This window comes from Eschrichtius robustus, chromosome 18, assembly GCF_028021215.1.
Source record: "Eschrichtius robustus isolate mEscRob2 chromosome 18, mEscRob2.pri, whole genome shotgun sequence".
NCBI classification, from domain to species: Eukaryota; Metazoa; Chordata; class Mammalia; order Artiodactyla; family Eschrichtiidae; genus Eschrichtius; species Eschrichtius robustus.
Window position 1 is genome coordinate 41112474 of NC_090841.1, and position 16347 is coordinate 41128820.

Sequence of the window (16347 nt, forward strand, 5' to 3'; positions counted from 1 at the left end):
AGATTTGTGTATCTATTCCCAGAATTTCTGCTTAACCTAACCATCTGCTTCTCTCCAAATTAGGAGTAAAAGAAATGTCAAGATTACCGTCTGCTCAATTTTTTTCTCTCTTGTATCTCATTTTCACAAAACTTTTTGTTTGGTCTATGTGAGGGGAGAATGGGCAAGATTAAGAGCTAAGGGATTTCTCTTTGCCTTTCCTTGCTTCTCAAATCCACTTGGGAAAGTAAGCAATCATCTGCATTTACATCTGTTTTCTGCTTGGATTATTGTGATATATAGATACACATAATAGGTGTAGACAGAAATATAGCTATAGATGTAGATAGATAAAGAGATACAGCGATACAGGTTGTAATCAGTTAAATTTCATTTTTCTTTTCACTTTTTTTTTCAATTTTTAGCAATGTTGAGTAGCCTTTATTTTGTCTGGCATTACTCTGCCACACAAGCCATAATTTAGTGGTGAATTTGGACTTACAGAACTTTTATTTAACTAGACTCAAATCTCTTAATTTCTTTCTTATGCAAATTATGTTTTTAATTCTGTATGTCAATACAGTTTACAAGTACCTAAAGAACACCCAAACAATATGTCTATAAAGCAAAACTGAGTTTGTTCTTATTGCCACCTTGACAGAGTCCTAGTAACACCTCAAAGCAGGAAAGGCAAAGTCACAATAATTTTGAAGTTTTGAGTCTTGTTTAAATTACGTCTCTCAACACATGGACTTGGTTAAGCTTGGGTGAAAACCATGATATGATAGTTGAGCATTCATTAGTGGATATAGCAAAGTAAAGATTTTGACCTGAGTATTTCAAAAAGTCTTGGGGAGTCACTTGATGCTCTCTTTTGAAAACAGAAAAGTTTAATGTTTATTCAATGGGTTTTTCAGAACAATGACATTATTTGCAACTTGTATCTCCCTTGACAAGTGTTCCTTTAAGTAGTAGTATAATGTCGTATTGATGAAGATAGTACAATAAGAAATTTGTGTTGGTAGAAACTGAGGGCTCTGTGGCTGTAGATGGTTTTGATGATCATAATACATTGATTTAAAGAAAGCCATATGATGCTTAATTCTCACATTTTTAGTAGCTAAATTAATGTTATTACCTTAGTATATCCTGTGTAATGGAGCCTTTAATGAAAATAATAGAATTATAAAATAGAACTTACAATTAAAAGGGAATTTAGCAATCTTCCTTCCAATTCAGGAAAATTTTCTGCCAAATTCTTGACATGTGATTGTCCAGTGCTGGCAAAATAAAATAATCCTGCCAACAAAGTTCCCTTCATGTGAATATTGAAGAGAGATGGAAAACAATTTAACATTAAATAAGCATTATAAATGTGCGTGCATGTAAGTTAGCACAAAAATGACTACAAGTCTGGATGGAATTTCACACAAATTAAATAGTAAAGTGGAAGAAAGAAAAATTAAAACTCCTCTTATCTCCTTAAGAAACAAATAGATGTACCTAGTGATTGTCTCCTCTGTTGATTATGAGAAGGTTAATTTCAACGTTATATATACATGGTACCAAGAGTCACAAAGGCTACAACTCTGCATTGTAAAATCCAATCTTTGGTCCTCTTATCTGGTCTGTTCTGCTTTCAAGGAGATACCCTACAGAGGGATGAATAGGGATGCAGCTGCTGCCTCACTCCTCAAAGAAAGCATTTTCATTTTACCCTTATACAATCCTTCACTTCAATGCTTCCTTCCTTCTTTCCTTTATTAATATATGACTTCCTCTCACCTATTTTGCTATAAGATCCTGTACACACACAACTTATCATTTTTAATCTTGAATTATGGTTTATTTATTTTTGTCTCTCTCCTTTAACTAGACTGCAGGTTCATAAAAGAGGAATTCTATTTTATTCTTGGTTTACTAGCCAACATCTAGTGTGTACATGAAAGATATTTGAATTCTTTTTTTGATATAAGTAAAAGTTTATTAATATTCCTATTAAAATGTCATGTCCAGAACAGAAAAGATTGCTCCAGTGCAAAGTATGGACCTTAGTTTTTGTACTTCACACACTTTACTAAAATTTCCAGGCTTTTGGAAACATTGATTTTTCTACTGCCAAGAGCATCATGAATGATTACGCTCTTGCAGCTGAGCATGCTTACCCCATCTTTTTAACTTCTATTTGCTTGCATTAGCATGGACTAATACATTTTTCATTAGAAACTGCATCTAATGCTCATTTCATACTTATTTTTGCTCTCTTAATGGTTTTTCTGTTTTGAGACCCAAGCAATCCAAGGATGCGGTAATTGTATAAATGGAAGATCATCAGTGTGATGCACAAATCATTTTTGATCCAATGTTATAAATGTTTAATTTCCATGATTTCTGACATGACTTCTCCACTAACACAGCTTAATTGCATTTTTAAGGGCAGCACCATATATTAACTGGAGTAGAAGTACTGTCTTTTAAATTAGAATCTCCCTCCACATAATAAGAAAGATTTAGAAGCTGCAAATATCTTCAAACCATTTTTTAGTTTGAAACTGCTCAGACTTTTTACTTAGGCTTTGCTTGAAATGAATATTTACAGCATGGTTTGGTCAGCTATTCTGCTGGGTTTGTAGAGCAGAAAAAGGCTAAAATGTGTGGAGACATGGCTTTCAGTTGGAGCAACTGAAAAGTAACAAGAACAATCGGAAAGAAAATGAGACACAGTCAAAACAAGTTACAATGTCTTAAAGCCTTAGAGAAAATACACCTTTGAGACAATTTTCATTTGAAAACAAACTACAATACCGTGCAATTTTCTCATATTCACTTATGTGTTTTTTTAAACCATGAAATAACACAGACTTCTGAACTGTTAATGAAAGCTAATATGTTTTCTAACATCTCTGAATAAAATTTGAATAAAATATATAGAGGGTAACTTGCTGAAAAGAGTGTACTTATATTAAATAAAATTGTACAGAATATTAAATTAGAATCTGTAAGTAAACAGATGCTATGAATGAAGCACAGAAAATGTATGTATTAAAACTTTTTTTTTCTAAGAACAATAAAAGATTATTGCAATGTGAAATATATACTGTGACTTATGTGAGATTTTAGAGGGAGGTGCTTTTGGATCTCTTTTTGTTATTAAATTTCACCAGTCCATTTTAGAGAAAGTGCACCATTAATCCAACTCACTGTAATTTTTAATTTTAAAATGATTACTTATATCTGTTTCAAATGTATGGATAGGTTAAAATAGCCTTTTTCACATTCTGCTTAATTACAACGTGTGTACTGATACTATGCTTTATGTTAGTCTTCATTGTTAAAGCAAAATAAATTCAGCACATTTTATATATGTTCTAAAGTGTTTTGTCTGATCCTGTGTTCAACCAATTAAAAGTTATTGAGAACTAAAAGTGCATGATGTTTTACTAGAAACTGTAAAGAAAGCATGGAAAGAATTTGGATAGACATATAGAGAATGGATTAAAAATATCTTGTGCAGTTTTCACATTCATACACAGTAAACATTTAGGGGCAAAGATCCAGAACTGGATTATGTGGCAGGTATATTCACAAATTTTTAGATTTCTCTTAATTGTTTTGATATATTTTATTGTGACATCTTCTAATTAACATTAAAAGAAATTTTCTCCACAATGTGTTTTTATTTAACATTATCTTTCAATCTTTCTCTCTACTTCAGCCAATAAACCTATTATTCATAAGACAAAAAATTTGAAACAAAATGGACAATCAAATTAGAGAAAGTTATTTAATTCATAAACAAGATCAATTAGGTCTTTTCAAATTCCACTTTTGTTTATCAGTATATTAAATAATGAAGACATATCCATCAAGAAACTGTAATGCACATATGTACACAACTTTAGATCCTATAAGAAGTTAATGCAAGATCCATTTCAATTGTACTAGCCAGGCGAGTAGAAGTGGTACAGTTAAATTTGGAATCAAGTGTTAAGTGGGTTTCTTTACTATAAAGAATAGGAATCTAGACAAAAAAGAAAAATCATTAGAATTGGATTAGCTGGGAATGGTTTCTTCATGATCTGAAACTCAAAGGGTGAAATATGATTATATGAGGATAATATTTCAGATTTAGGTTTGGCATAATCAAAGAAATGGATGCTCTGTTTTATTAAAATGAAATTTGTAGATCACTAGGTATCATGCACACATATATACACAACCATACTTTATATTCACTCTGTTTCATATATATTTAAATTCATATACATATGAATACATATATTACAAACCATTTGTTTTGAAGTGATACCTTACAAGTGAAATGTTTGTTGAGTATAATACTTAAGTTTCGAATCAAAGTTTTTTCAGACAACATTTCAGAATATGTTTTCTTTTTAAAAAATGATCCAGGGATTATGTAACAGTGGACACCAGTACCCTAGTATAGATAGGGAGTAGTAAGAATAGATGACGTGTTGTTTTAGGGGATGGGAGCAAAGACATTTTGATGATGAGGGGTGGATTATCAGTGAACTTTAAAAGCAGCTGAGGGATTCAGACATGAAATTATAGATAAGCAGAGATCAATATAGATTCCTGATTATAGTGGGGGAATGAAGAAAAAAAAAAACCTTTAAGAATATAAGATTAGAAGTGGCATTTGAGGAAAGATTTGGTGAGTAAATGTCAAGAGCCAGGGATACCTAAGAAGAATAGTTTCAGTAAAATCAAAACTTCCCCTAGATTTGGCCATTATGCATTTAGAGTGAACTAGGACAGCCACACAGAAGTGTATTGTAAGTAGCTAGAAAAATGGAATGAGACCTTCAGTGAATTTCATGGCGAAAATTTCCAAAACAGTGAAATAAAGTTCTAACACTGCCTCCACCGCACCAAAAAAACACAAAAAACAAACAAACAAAAAAAAACTGACAAAGTGTGAGAACTGAATATTTCTGTGATTAGGTTAAAACATAATTATTGTAGCACAGTATGTATAAGGGTCTCATGTAATCATCTCCAGGTATACTTCTTAACAGAAAGAGATGCATTTCTAAGAACTTTGAGTAAATATTAGATTTTACTTCTTGCCAATATTGACATATCTCTCAGTCCCTTTTACTTATTTACCAAATAAATTAAACACATATACACATGCACAATTTTCCATTACACTTTACAAAACACTAGTTTATTTTAGGTGAAAGTTTATGATTGATAAAGCATCAAGCACAATGCCCAGTGCTGTAGAACTTGATTAAAAGCAGATCCATTATTTTAGGCAATTCAAAAAGCAAAATCAATTAAAGATCACATTAATATTCATGTGAGTCAATATAATTTAATAGATAAACACAGGGTTTTTGATTCAGACAAACATTGTTTCAATGACTACTGTGTCACTTGCTACTGTTCACTTACTAGATATGTGTCATGAACCAATTATTATGAGATACCAATGTTTTACATCTTAAATATTCTTTAAATATTAGTTATTGTTGTCAATAACATTATAAAATTGACTGTGTAAATATTGGTGTTCAACCTTAAATGTGAAGTATATATGAAATAAGTTAGATACTCAAAAATTAGACTTTTGTTTTGTTTCTTAAAAAAACATCAAGATGCATAATACCATCTACTGTCAAGGATTAGTCAGGGATGAGAGAAAAAGAAACATTTGAATATATTAAAACCTTTTATTAAAAAGTTGGATAATTATAAAAAAGCAAGATGGATTATCAAAAAAACTACTTAGGTAGGGCATCCTAAGGGGAAAATTTCATCTTTCAGTAGATTGAGGAGAAAACAGAAAAAAAATATAGAAAATTGCTTATGTAAAGCAATCCACACAAGTAATTAAAATCATGAGATGAACTGAAATGAATAAAAATAGTGGACATATATAGTAACTTGACTCACAAATCTCAGAGAATACTATCTCACAAATGAGACTCCAAATCCAAATGGCTTCATGGGTAAACTCATTCAAGAATTTAAGAAAAAAGATTATACTAATATTACAAAAAATACTTCAAAGGATAGAAGAGGGTGCATTTCCCAACCAATTTTATGAGGACAGTACAGTCCTGATATCAAAACATGAAAAGGATATTACAAGAAAAGAAAATAATGAGTCAATATCTTTTATGACTATAAATATAAACATCTTAAGCACAATCTAGCAAATTGAATTTAGTAACACATAAAGAATAGTACTTCATGGGAATTCCCTGCTGGACCAGTGGTTAGGACTCCACGCTTTCACTGCCAAGGGCCCATGTTCAATCCCTGGTAGGGGAACTAAGTTCCTGCAAGCCACGCAGCCGAAAACAAAAACAAAAACAAAACTTAAAAAGAATAGTACCTCATGTCCAAAACAAGTTTATTTCAGAAATGGAAGGTTGAATTAAGTTTTGAAAAATTAACCAAAGTAATTTACCTATGTTATACAGCTTTTGTTTTGTTTTGTTTTGAAATGTTGTCTTGACTCAGTTTTGCCGCCCAAGTATAGGCTAGTCACCTCCATTCTTAAGCAGCTGATTAAGTCTACACCCCACTTCCCTTATCAGCATCTGACAATCAATTGTCTTTATGCATCCTCCCAAATCATCTCTCTCACCAGAGACCTGACAACTAGGAATAGCTCTCATGCCTTGGAGGAGGGGGAAATTATTCAAATGAGTCAACTGACAGGGATACTGCAAAATCTAGATAATCTCAAATTGCCCGTCATACATAAGCTGCTTCCTGTCATCTTAACTTGCTGCTACCCTGTCCCCAGGTGCATCTCCTTGTGTTGCTCTACCAGGTGGCCTTATCTACATGTAAAAAGTTCTGCTTTTCAACTATGTAAGTGTCAGTGTGTTGTGTCATGGTATCAAAAGAGTCTTTAAATCTTATAAAGCCTCACATTAGTATTGTCAGTTCAATGTTTAGTAGAGCCACTGATAATACACATCTTTGTTTTGATTCTAAACTTAGGACAGAAACACTTAATTTTAACATTTAAGTCATATGTTTATCGAAGATTTTTTATAAACATTGTGTCTGTGTTTAAGTGACATCTCTTCACAGTTTGTGAAAGTTTTTATCATAAATGAGTGTTTTAACTCATTTAACTCATGATAAAACTTTCACAAACTGTGAAAGAGATGTCACTTAAATACAGCAGAAACTTAACACACCATTGTAGAGCAATTATACTCCAATAAAGATGTTTAATAAATAAATAAATACATAAATAAATAAATAAATAAATAAATAAATAAATAAATAAATAAAATAAACGAGTGTTAAATGTTTCCAAATACTTTTTTGCATCTAACACAATGGTCATGTATTTTCATTCTTCTTCATTTTGTTAATGTGGTTAATTTGTATGGACTGTAAAGAAACTAAAAGAGTAAGATACTATGTTATTAAAGAAGAAATAGTTAAAAGGAAAAGGAACAAAAGTACAAAACACCCACTATCCATAAAAAACATGAAAATAATGTCATTATTAAAATGAAGAAACTGTTCATCAAAAAACACTAAAATTGTGAATCAGTAATTCACAAACTAGGTAAAATATATCTGTAATACTATATTGGAAAAATGAATCTTTTTTGATGTTTCAGAATTTAGCTAATTAATACTCTTATTTTTAAATTTTTTAAAATTTTATACAAATTTTAAAGATTACTTTCCATGTACAGTTGTTACAAAATATGGGCTATATTTCTTGTGTTGAACAATACATCCTTGAACCTATCTTTCACCTAATAGTTTGTACCTCCCACTCTCCCATTGCATTGTATATATATATATATATATATATATATATATATATATATATATATATACCACATCTACTTTTTCCATTCATCTGTTGATGGATACTTAGCTTGCTTCCATATCTTGGCAATTGTAAATAATACTGCTATTAACATTGGGGTGCATGTATCTTTTTGAATTAAACTCTTATCCAGAATATATAAAGAACTTCTCCATCACATAAGGCAAATATCCCAACAGCAATGTCTGCAAAAGGTTTGAAATGGTGTATTACAGAAGAAGATATTAACATAGCCAACAGATCTATGACAAGAAGATCAAGTTTTTTTTTATTATTAGGGAAATGAATATTATGACCCACGTGAACTATCACTACTGTGTTGATTGGTTTCTCTGGGAAGCAGACATCAAGAGGATGGTTGATGTATGAAATTTGTTGGGGAGAATTCCTGTGAAAGATCAAGGGTAGAAGAAGCAAGTAAAATTCTTAAGGTTGCAGTGCAAATCTGTGAAAGGAGCAGGGCAGAAATTGAAGATCAGGGAGGAAGAAACTCAGACTGCAAGGAGCCCTGAGAATGTTTTAGCCAGCTCAGTGAAGAGCTCCAGCGCAAATGTTGCCCATAAAGAAATCCTGCACTTCTGAGAAGTGGCAAGATATTGTGGCAATGTTCGGCTCCATCACTGACTGAACACTGGCCAGAAAAGTGCATGGTCTCAGTTCAAAGTCTAAGGCAGATAATATGGACAACTGCTGTTAGCCTACATTCCCTGTGTCAGGTTCTTTAGTACCAAGTCTATTATATACATAAACCCATCACAATGGCTACAACTAAAACAATTTACAAAAACAATTATTGACAAAAAGATTGGATTCTCACACATTGCTGGTGGCAGTATAAATTGGCATAATGATTTTGTAAAGCTATTTGACAGGATCTATTAAAGTTAATCATATGCCTATCTTTTATCCCTGAGTATATATGTACCTAGGTATCAATTCCCAATGAACTGAGAACATTTGCCAAAAAATGATTTGTACACAATATTTATAGAAGCATAAATGCTAAACATGGTAAATCTAGATGTTCATTAGTGATAAATACATTTTGGTATATTCATATAATGGAATATTGCACAGCAAGAATAAATGTTTTACATAATAACATATATGAATCTTACTATCACTATGTTGAGTGAAAAGTGTCAGGTGCCAAAGGGTACATAGTGTATGATTTGATTTATATGAAATTCAAGAGCAGACAAGCAGTACAGCTTTCAGAACTAGTGACTCAATCACTATGCTGACATCCTTCTCTGAAATAATGCAGCTTCTTCAGTAATAGCACCTTTTTGTCTATGAACATTTTCTGAACACATCACATCCTGTATTTCAGATGTGCCAATTTGAGCTCTGTCTAGAAGAAATTTCCCAGTCTTATTACTATCCCACTACTCCTTGCTTGGTTACATTATTTTAGTCCTAAAAACGTTGATTTAAAGTTAGTTCATTTGGCAAAATTTATAGGGTAATATACTCCTCCTATACGTCCTCTAGCAAAAAATTGTGAGATCTTGTTCTAAGCACTTTATATATATTATATCAATTGGCCATCACACACACACACGCACACCTACTGTCTAGTTATTATTGTCATTACTAGTTTACATATAGGAAAACTAAAGCATAGAATAATAAATAACACGCAAAACAACATACATTTTTAAAATGATGAATGCTTTGTTATTATTTCTTTTAACATTTCCTTGTATTTCTCTAACCCTCTCTCTCACTCACTCTTATATTCAGTCTCTCCCACTAACTCTACAAATATACTATAAGATATTAGGTATTAGAGATTTTCCTAATGCTTTATTGTACCGACACTTGCTATCTTCAAGTGTCTCACGTGTATTAAGTCTGCATTAGCTATTTAAATTTCAGTGAATATGCTCAGTGAATAAAAGTCAAATGACTTTACCTTAACGGATAGTAATATATGAAATTGTTTACCTACTTCCAAGAATTCACACTAAATGCATGAGTTCCTGGTTTGTATGTCTTTCTTGTGATCCTATTTGAGATTAATGTATTTAGTTTCTATAGTCTTTACTTTAGTAATAGATTACCAATATATTTCTGTCAGAGATACTTGGTAAAAGAAGAGAGCACTTATGAAGTGATATCCAGGGACCAAAGATACAATGGTTAATGTGAAAGATAATTATAATTACATTCTATTATACCACTGGTTAGAGTGCTTCTCTGAATTAAAAGTATCATCATTCATTGGAGCTTATCATTACAGAAATAGATTAGATAACTCTCTAGAACAAAGTGATTTTAAAGAAAAGGTCAAACTTACTGGTAGCTAAAATTACATATATATAAAGGAAATTATTAAGATTTTTATACACATATCTACATAAATATTCATTCAAAAATTTGTTTTGCATATCCCTTTAAATATTCTATTCAAAATATTAGCTAAGACCTAATTAATTGTATATTAACTAACTTACATTTTTAAAAATCCTCACTTTTCTAAACATAGTATTGACTAATTTACTCAGAAATTTTCCTTTACTGACTTAGTGTTGTAATTCCAAATTAAAGTATGCTCAAGGTCTTCCTGTTTTTAGGTAATCTAATATTTCTCAGTATTTTGTTTACAAGTGCTAGTATTATTTTATCTCCAAGCTATTGCTGTCATTTTCCATTAAAGGCTCACGTGCAACAAAAATAAGAAGAGAGAAGGACTTTACTTTATTCTGATACTTGGTGAAATTTTTTAAGAAAAATTTAATTTTGTAATTTTATAGAATGTTTCATTAATATTTAAACACTGGAAATATCAGATTTAAAAATATCTTCTTAAGCTTTAAATTGACATGTGCATGTATGTGTGTTTCATTAATAAATGACACATTAAGCATTTTGATATTTTGATATTAATATAATTAATATTATATAATATAATATATAATATAAATTAATTAATATAATTTTGATATTAAGTTACAATAAAATTACAGTAAACTTTAAAAAAATAAAAATAAATTTTTTCATATATTACTATAAATGCACACATACATGTGCATGTATGTGTGCTTCATTAATAAATTACATATTAAGCATCAGAGAACAGCAACATTCTTAATTAAATGACTGCAGATGGATGCTGATAGCTTAAGCCATTGAAACATAAAATGTTACTTCAAAACTGCTAAGCATTTCACAAATTGATGGGCACTGCTGAAGCAATGTTCCTCTTGTGAAATTATTGTATATACTTAGTCTTATCACACTGTTGTGAATAATGAAATACAACTTTATAAAGAGTATCAGTTTAATACTTGAATAACCCATATACTTTTCTCTGGTTATTACCTTTAAGTACTGTGTGAACATGTTTGGGGAATTATCTCTCCCACATCAATTAATTCCAAGTTTATTTATTTTAATGAATATAGGTTGTTTTTCTTTGGGAGAACTGAAAGCACCTAATCATAGGTATGTCTGATTCTCATTTTATGTGGCTAGTGAGAATACTATTGGACAAAGAAAAAAATGCCAGACACTGCAATTAATTATATTAATGTTTACCAACTGTAAATAAAAGCAACCACGGCAGCTGAGTTAGTATTGTGATTTCCATTAGTGTGGGTTTGGTACCAATATTTAAGTTAATCTTACCTTTTTGGTAAAGTAGCTAATACGTTGTCAATGCCAAATTGTAAGTACATAGATGATTCATTTTGAGCATATTAAACAATTAATTAGAATTACTATATCTGGTGTCTTGTCCTTTTTATTACAACAGGTCTGTCCACCAAATTTAATCAAATCAAATGATCAAATTAACATTACTGCCTTGCAACATATATTGGTTTTGGTTCAATTTAATACAACTGAATTTAATTGATACTCATTAAGAATCTATCTGTAATTGTACAATTAAACATATGGAGATACACAAAAAATAATCTATGCCTTATATTTCTCATTCAAATCTTGCATTGATTTCATGTTTTAATAACAAAGATTAATTGGGCATCTCTGATGTAATACATACTGGGCAGAGTTATTACATTTTATTTGATCACTATGAACACAAGTTCCTAGAATGTCTTTTGAATAATAGTCGATGTGTAAAATGGTTCCATTCTCAATTAAAAAATAAAGACATAGGCATCTTGTATCAGGTACCTTTCTAGGAAGAGTAAGGCATCTCAAAGGACCTGTGCTTTTTTAACTAGGGCTCACTCAATCGTAGGTAAATATGAATGGATCCTCCTGTGGGCAAAAATAAAGAAGAACTTGGAGATCTGGGACACTCCTGAATAAGAAAGATACTTCACAAATAAATTGTTTTATGTTTTCTAATAAATATCAACAAAGAAATGGACCAGTAGACATTACTCCTAACCTAAGTATTTTGAACAAGGCAAAAGTCTCTACAGCTTTGATAACAAAAACCAAGCTCAGGAGCAAAAATTCTCTGGGTAGCATATGTTAAATGCACTAAAGTGAATATCTCTCAAATATCTGAGAAATAGCAGGTACCCTACATTGATTGTTTCTTGGTAATGGCCAAGGATCTGTTCAGAACCTAGCATTTACCATCACATTTATTATTTTTGTTTTGCATCAAGAAATAGCTAAGTCTTCTGAAGTTTAATTTATAAACACAATGGCAGTTTTGGACAAGATGTCACATTAACCAAGACTCTGGATTCATTCTAGAACCAAACCATAGAGATAGAAGAGGAGGAAGAGGTTGGTTGAGAGCATTTTTTTATGAAGCAACAATAACAACAACAAAAATTAATTGATAATGACCTTCAATAAAAACAGCAGAAACAACAACAATAAAAAATAAATTGATGATAAACATGTGGGAGATATAAAGTGAGTAATTCTTGATTGGGAAAGTTGGGGAGTGGGGTGTTTCAACAAAGAATAGGAGTGGCCAGGAAAACTCATGATGGGGGACATTTATGAAGAAGAAAGATAATTCAAAGATAAATTGTTAAAGGGTTCAAAATAAGGAGAAACAATGTTTAAGTCCCTGGAGTTAAACATTCTAATGAAAGAAGGAATAGAGGATAATTTTATTACCCTGATAAGATTTATTTATCAAAAAAAAACAAAAAACACAGTGCAATACAAAAAATAATAATATAAACATTGCTTAATGTTTGGAATAAAATAAGAATGTTCATTACGACTACTACATTCAGAAATGTATACTATATATTTAGAAATTAATAAATACTAAACAAGCAATGGATCACTGAAAATCAAAGAGGAAATAAAAAAATACCTAGAAACAAATGAAACAAAAACATGACAGTCCAAAACCTATGGGATAGAACAAGAGCATTTCTAAGAGGAAAGATTATAGCAATAAAAGTTTACCCCAGGAAACAAGAAAAATCTCAAATAAACAACCTAAACTTACACCTAAAGGAACTAGAGAAAGAACAAACAAAACCCAAAGTTAGCAGAAGGAAAGAAATCATAAAGATCAGAGCAGAAATAAATAAAATAGAGATGAAGAAAACAATAACAAAGATCAATGAAACTTAAAGCCAGTTCTTTGAACAGATAAACCAAATTGGTAGACCTTTAACCAGACTTATCAAGAAAAAAAGGGAGAGGGCCCAATTAATAAAATCAAAAATTAAAAAGAAGAAGTTACAACCAACAGAAATACAAAGGATCATAAGAAACTACTATGAACAATTATATGCCAATAAAATAGACAACCTAGAAGAAATGGACAAATTCTTAGAAAGGTACAATCTCCCAAGAGTGAACAAGAAGAAATAGAAAATATGAACAAACCAATTACCAGTAATGAAATTGAATCAGTAATTTAAAAACTCCCAACAAACAAAAGTCCAGGACCAGATGACTTCACATGTGAATTCTACTAAACATTTACAGAAGAATTAACACCTATCTTTCTCAAACTATTCGAAAAAATTGCAAAGGAAGGAACACCTCCAAACACATTCTATGAGGAAGAGCATTACCCTGATACGAAAACCAGACAAAGATATCACACACAAAAAAAGACAATTACAGGCCAATATCATTGATAAACACAGATGCAAAAATCCCCAACAAAATACTAGTAAACTGAATCCAACAATACATTAAAGGGATGATGCACCATGCCTTATTCCAGGGATGCAAGGAACTTTCAAAATTTACAAATCAATCAGTGTGATACACCACATTAAAAAATTGAAGCATGAAAACTATATGATCATCTCAATAGATGCAGAAAAAGCTTTTGATAAAATTCAACATCCATTTATGATAAGAACTCTCCAGAAAGTGGGCATAGAGGGAACTTAACTCAACAAAATAAAGGCCATATATGACAAACCCACAGCTAACATCATACTCAATGGTGAAAAGCTTAAAGCATTTCCTCTAAGATCAGGAACAAGACAAGGATGCACACTCTCACCACTTTTATTCAGCATAGTTTTGGAAGTCCTAACCTTAGCAATCAGAGAAGAAAAAGAAATAAAAGAATCCAAACTGGAAAGGAAGAAGTTAAACTGTCACTATTTGCACATGACATGATACTATACACAGAATATCCTAAAGATGCCACCAGAAAACTACCAGATCTCATCAATAAATTTCATAAAGGTGCAGGATACAAAATTAATATACAGAAATCTGATGCATTTCTATACATCGGCAACAAAATATCAGCAAGAGAAATTAAGGAAACAACCCCATTTACCATCTCATTGAAAATAATAAAATACCTAGGAATAAACCTAAGGAGGCAAAAGACCTGTACTCCAAAAACTGAAAAACACTGATGAAAGAAATTGAAGACAACACAAACAGATGGAAAGATATACTATGTTCTTCGATTTGAAGAATCAATATTGCTAAAATGACCATACTGTACAATGGAATATTACTCAGCCACAAAAAGGAATGGAATTGTGTCATTTGCAGAGACGTGGATGGGCCTAGAGACTGTCATACAGAGTGAAGTAAGTCAGAAAGAGAAAAACAGATATTGTATATTAATGCATATATGTGGAATCTAGAAAAATGGTATAGATGATCTTATTTGCAAAGCAGAAATAGAGACACAGATGTAGAGAACAAACATATGGATACCAAGGGGTAAAAGGGAAGGTGGGATGAATTGGGAGATTGGGATTGACCTATACACTACTATGTATAAAATACATAAGTAATGAGAACCTACTGTATAGCACAAGGAACTCTTCTCAGTGCTCTGTGGCGGCCTAAATGGGAAGGAAATCCAAAAAGAGAGGATATATGTATATGCATTGCTGCTTTGTTATACAGCAGAAACTGACACAGCAGTGTAAAGCAACTATACTCCAATAAAAAAAAAAAATAATTTACTACCCAAGGCAATCTACAGATTCAGTGCAGTCCCTATCAAAATGCCAATGGCATTTTTCACAGGACAGGAACAAATAATTTTAAAATTTGTAGGTAAACTCAAAAGACCATGAATAGCCAAAAAAATCTTGAGAAAGAAGACCAGAGCTGGAGAAATAACACTCCCTGACTCCAGACTATACTACAAAGCTACAGTCAGCAAAAGAGTATGGTACCAGCACAAAAACTGACAGATCAATGGGACAGGATAGAGAGCCCAGAAATAAACTCACAAACTTATGGTCAATTAATTTATGACAAAGGAGGCCAAGAATATACAATGGAGAAACAACAGTCTTTTCAATAAGTGTTGCTGGGAAAACTGGACAGCTACATGTAAAAGAATGAAATTAGCACATTCTTTAACACCATATACAAAAATAAACTCAAAATGGATTAAAGACCTAAATGTAAGACCAGATACTATAAGACTCCTAGAGGAAAACATAGGCAAAACACTCTTCCACATAAATCACAGTAATATTTTTTTGGATCTGTCTCCTGAAGTAAAGGAAATAAAAGCAAAAATAAACAAATGGGACCTAATTAAACTTAAAAGCTTTTGTACAGTAAAGGGAACCATCGACAAAACAAAAAGACAACTTACAGAATGGGAGAGAATATTTGCAAAGGATATGACTGATAAGGGATTAATATGTAACATATAAACAGCTTATACCACTCAATATCAAGAAAACAAACAACCTAATTAAAAAATGGGCAGAAGAACTGAATAGACATTTTTCCAAAAAGGAAACGCAGGTGGCCAACAGGCACATGAAAAGATGTTCAACATCACTAATCATCAGGGAAATGCAAATCAAAACCTTAATGAGATATCACCTCATATCCATTAGAATGGCTATCAGCAAAAAGATGACAAATAATAAATGTTGGCAAGGATGTGGAGAAAGGGAAAACTCATACACCGTTGGTGGGAATATAAATTGATGCAGCCTCTGTGGCGAACAGTATGGAGGTTTCTCAAAAAACTAAAAATAGAACTACCATATGGCCCAGCAATTCTACTCCTCAGTATGTATCCAAAAAATCTAAAACATTAATTCAAAAAGCTACATGCACCACAATGTTCATAGAAGCATTACATACAATAGCTAAGATCTGGAAGCAACATA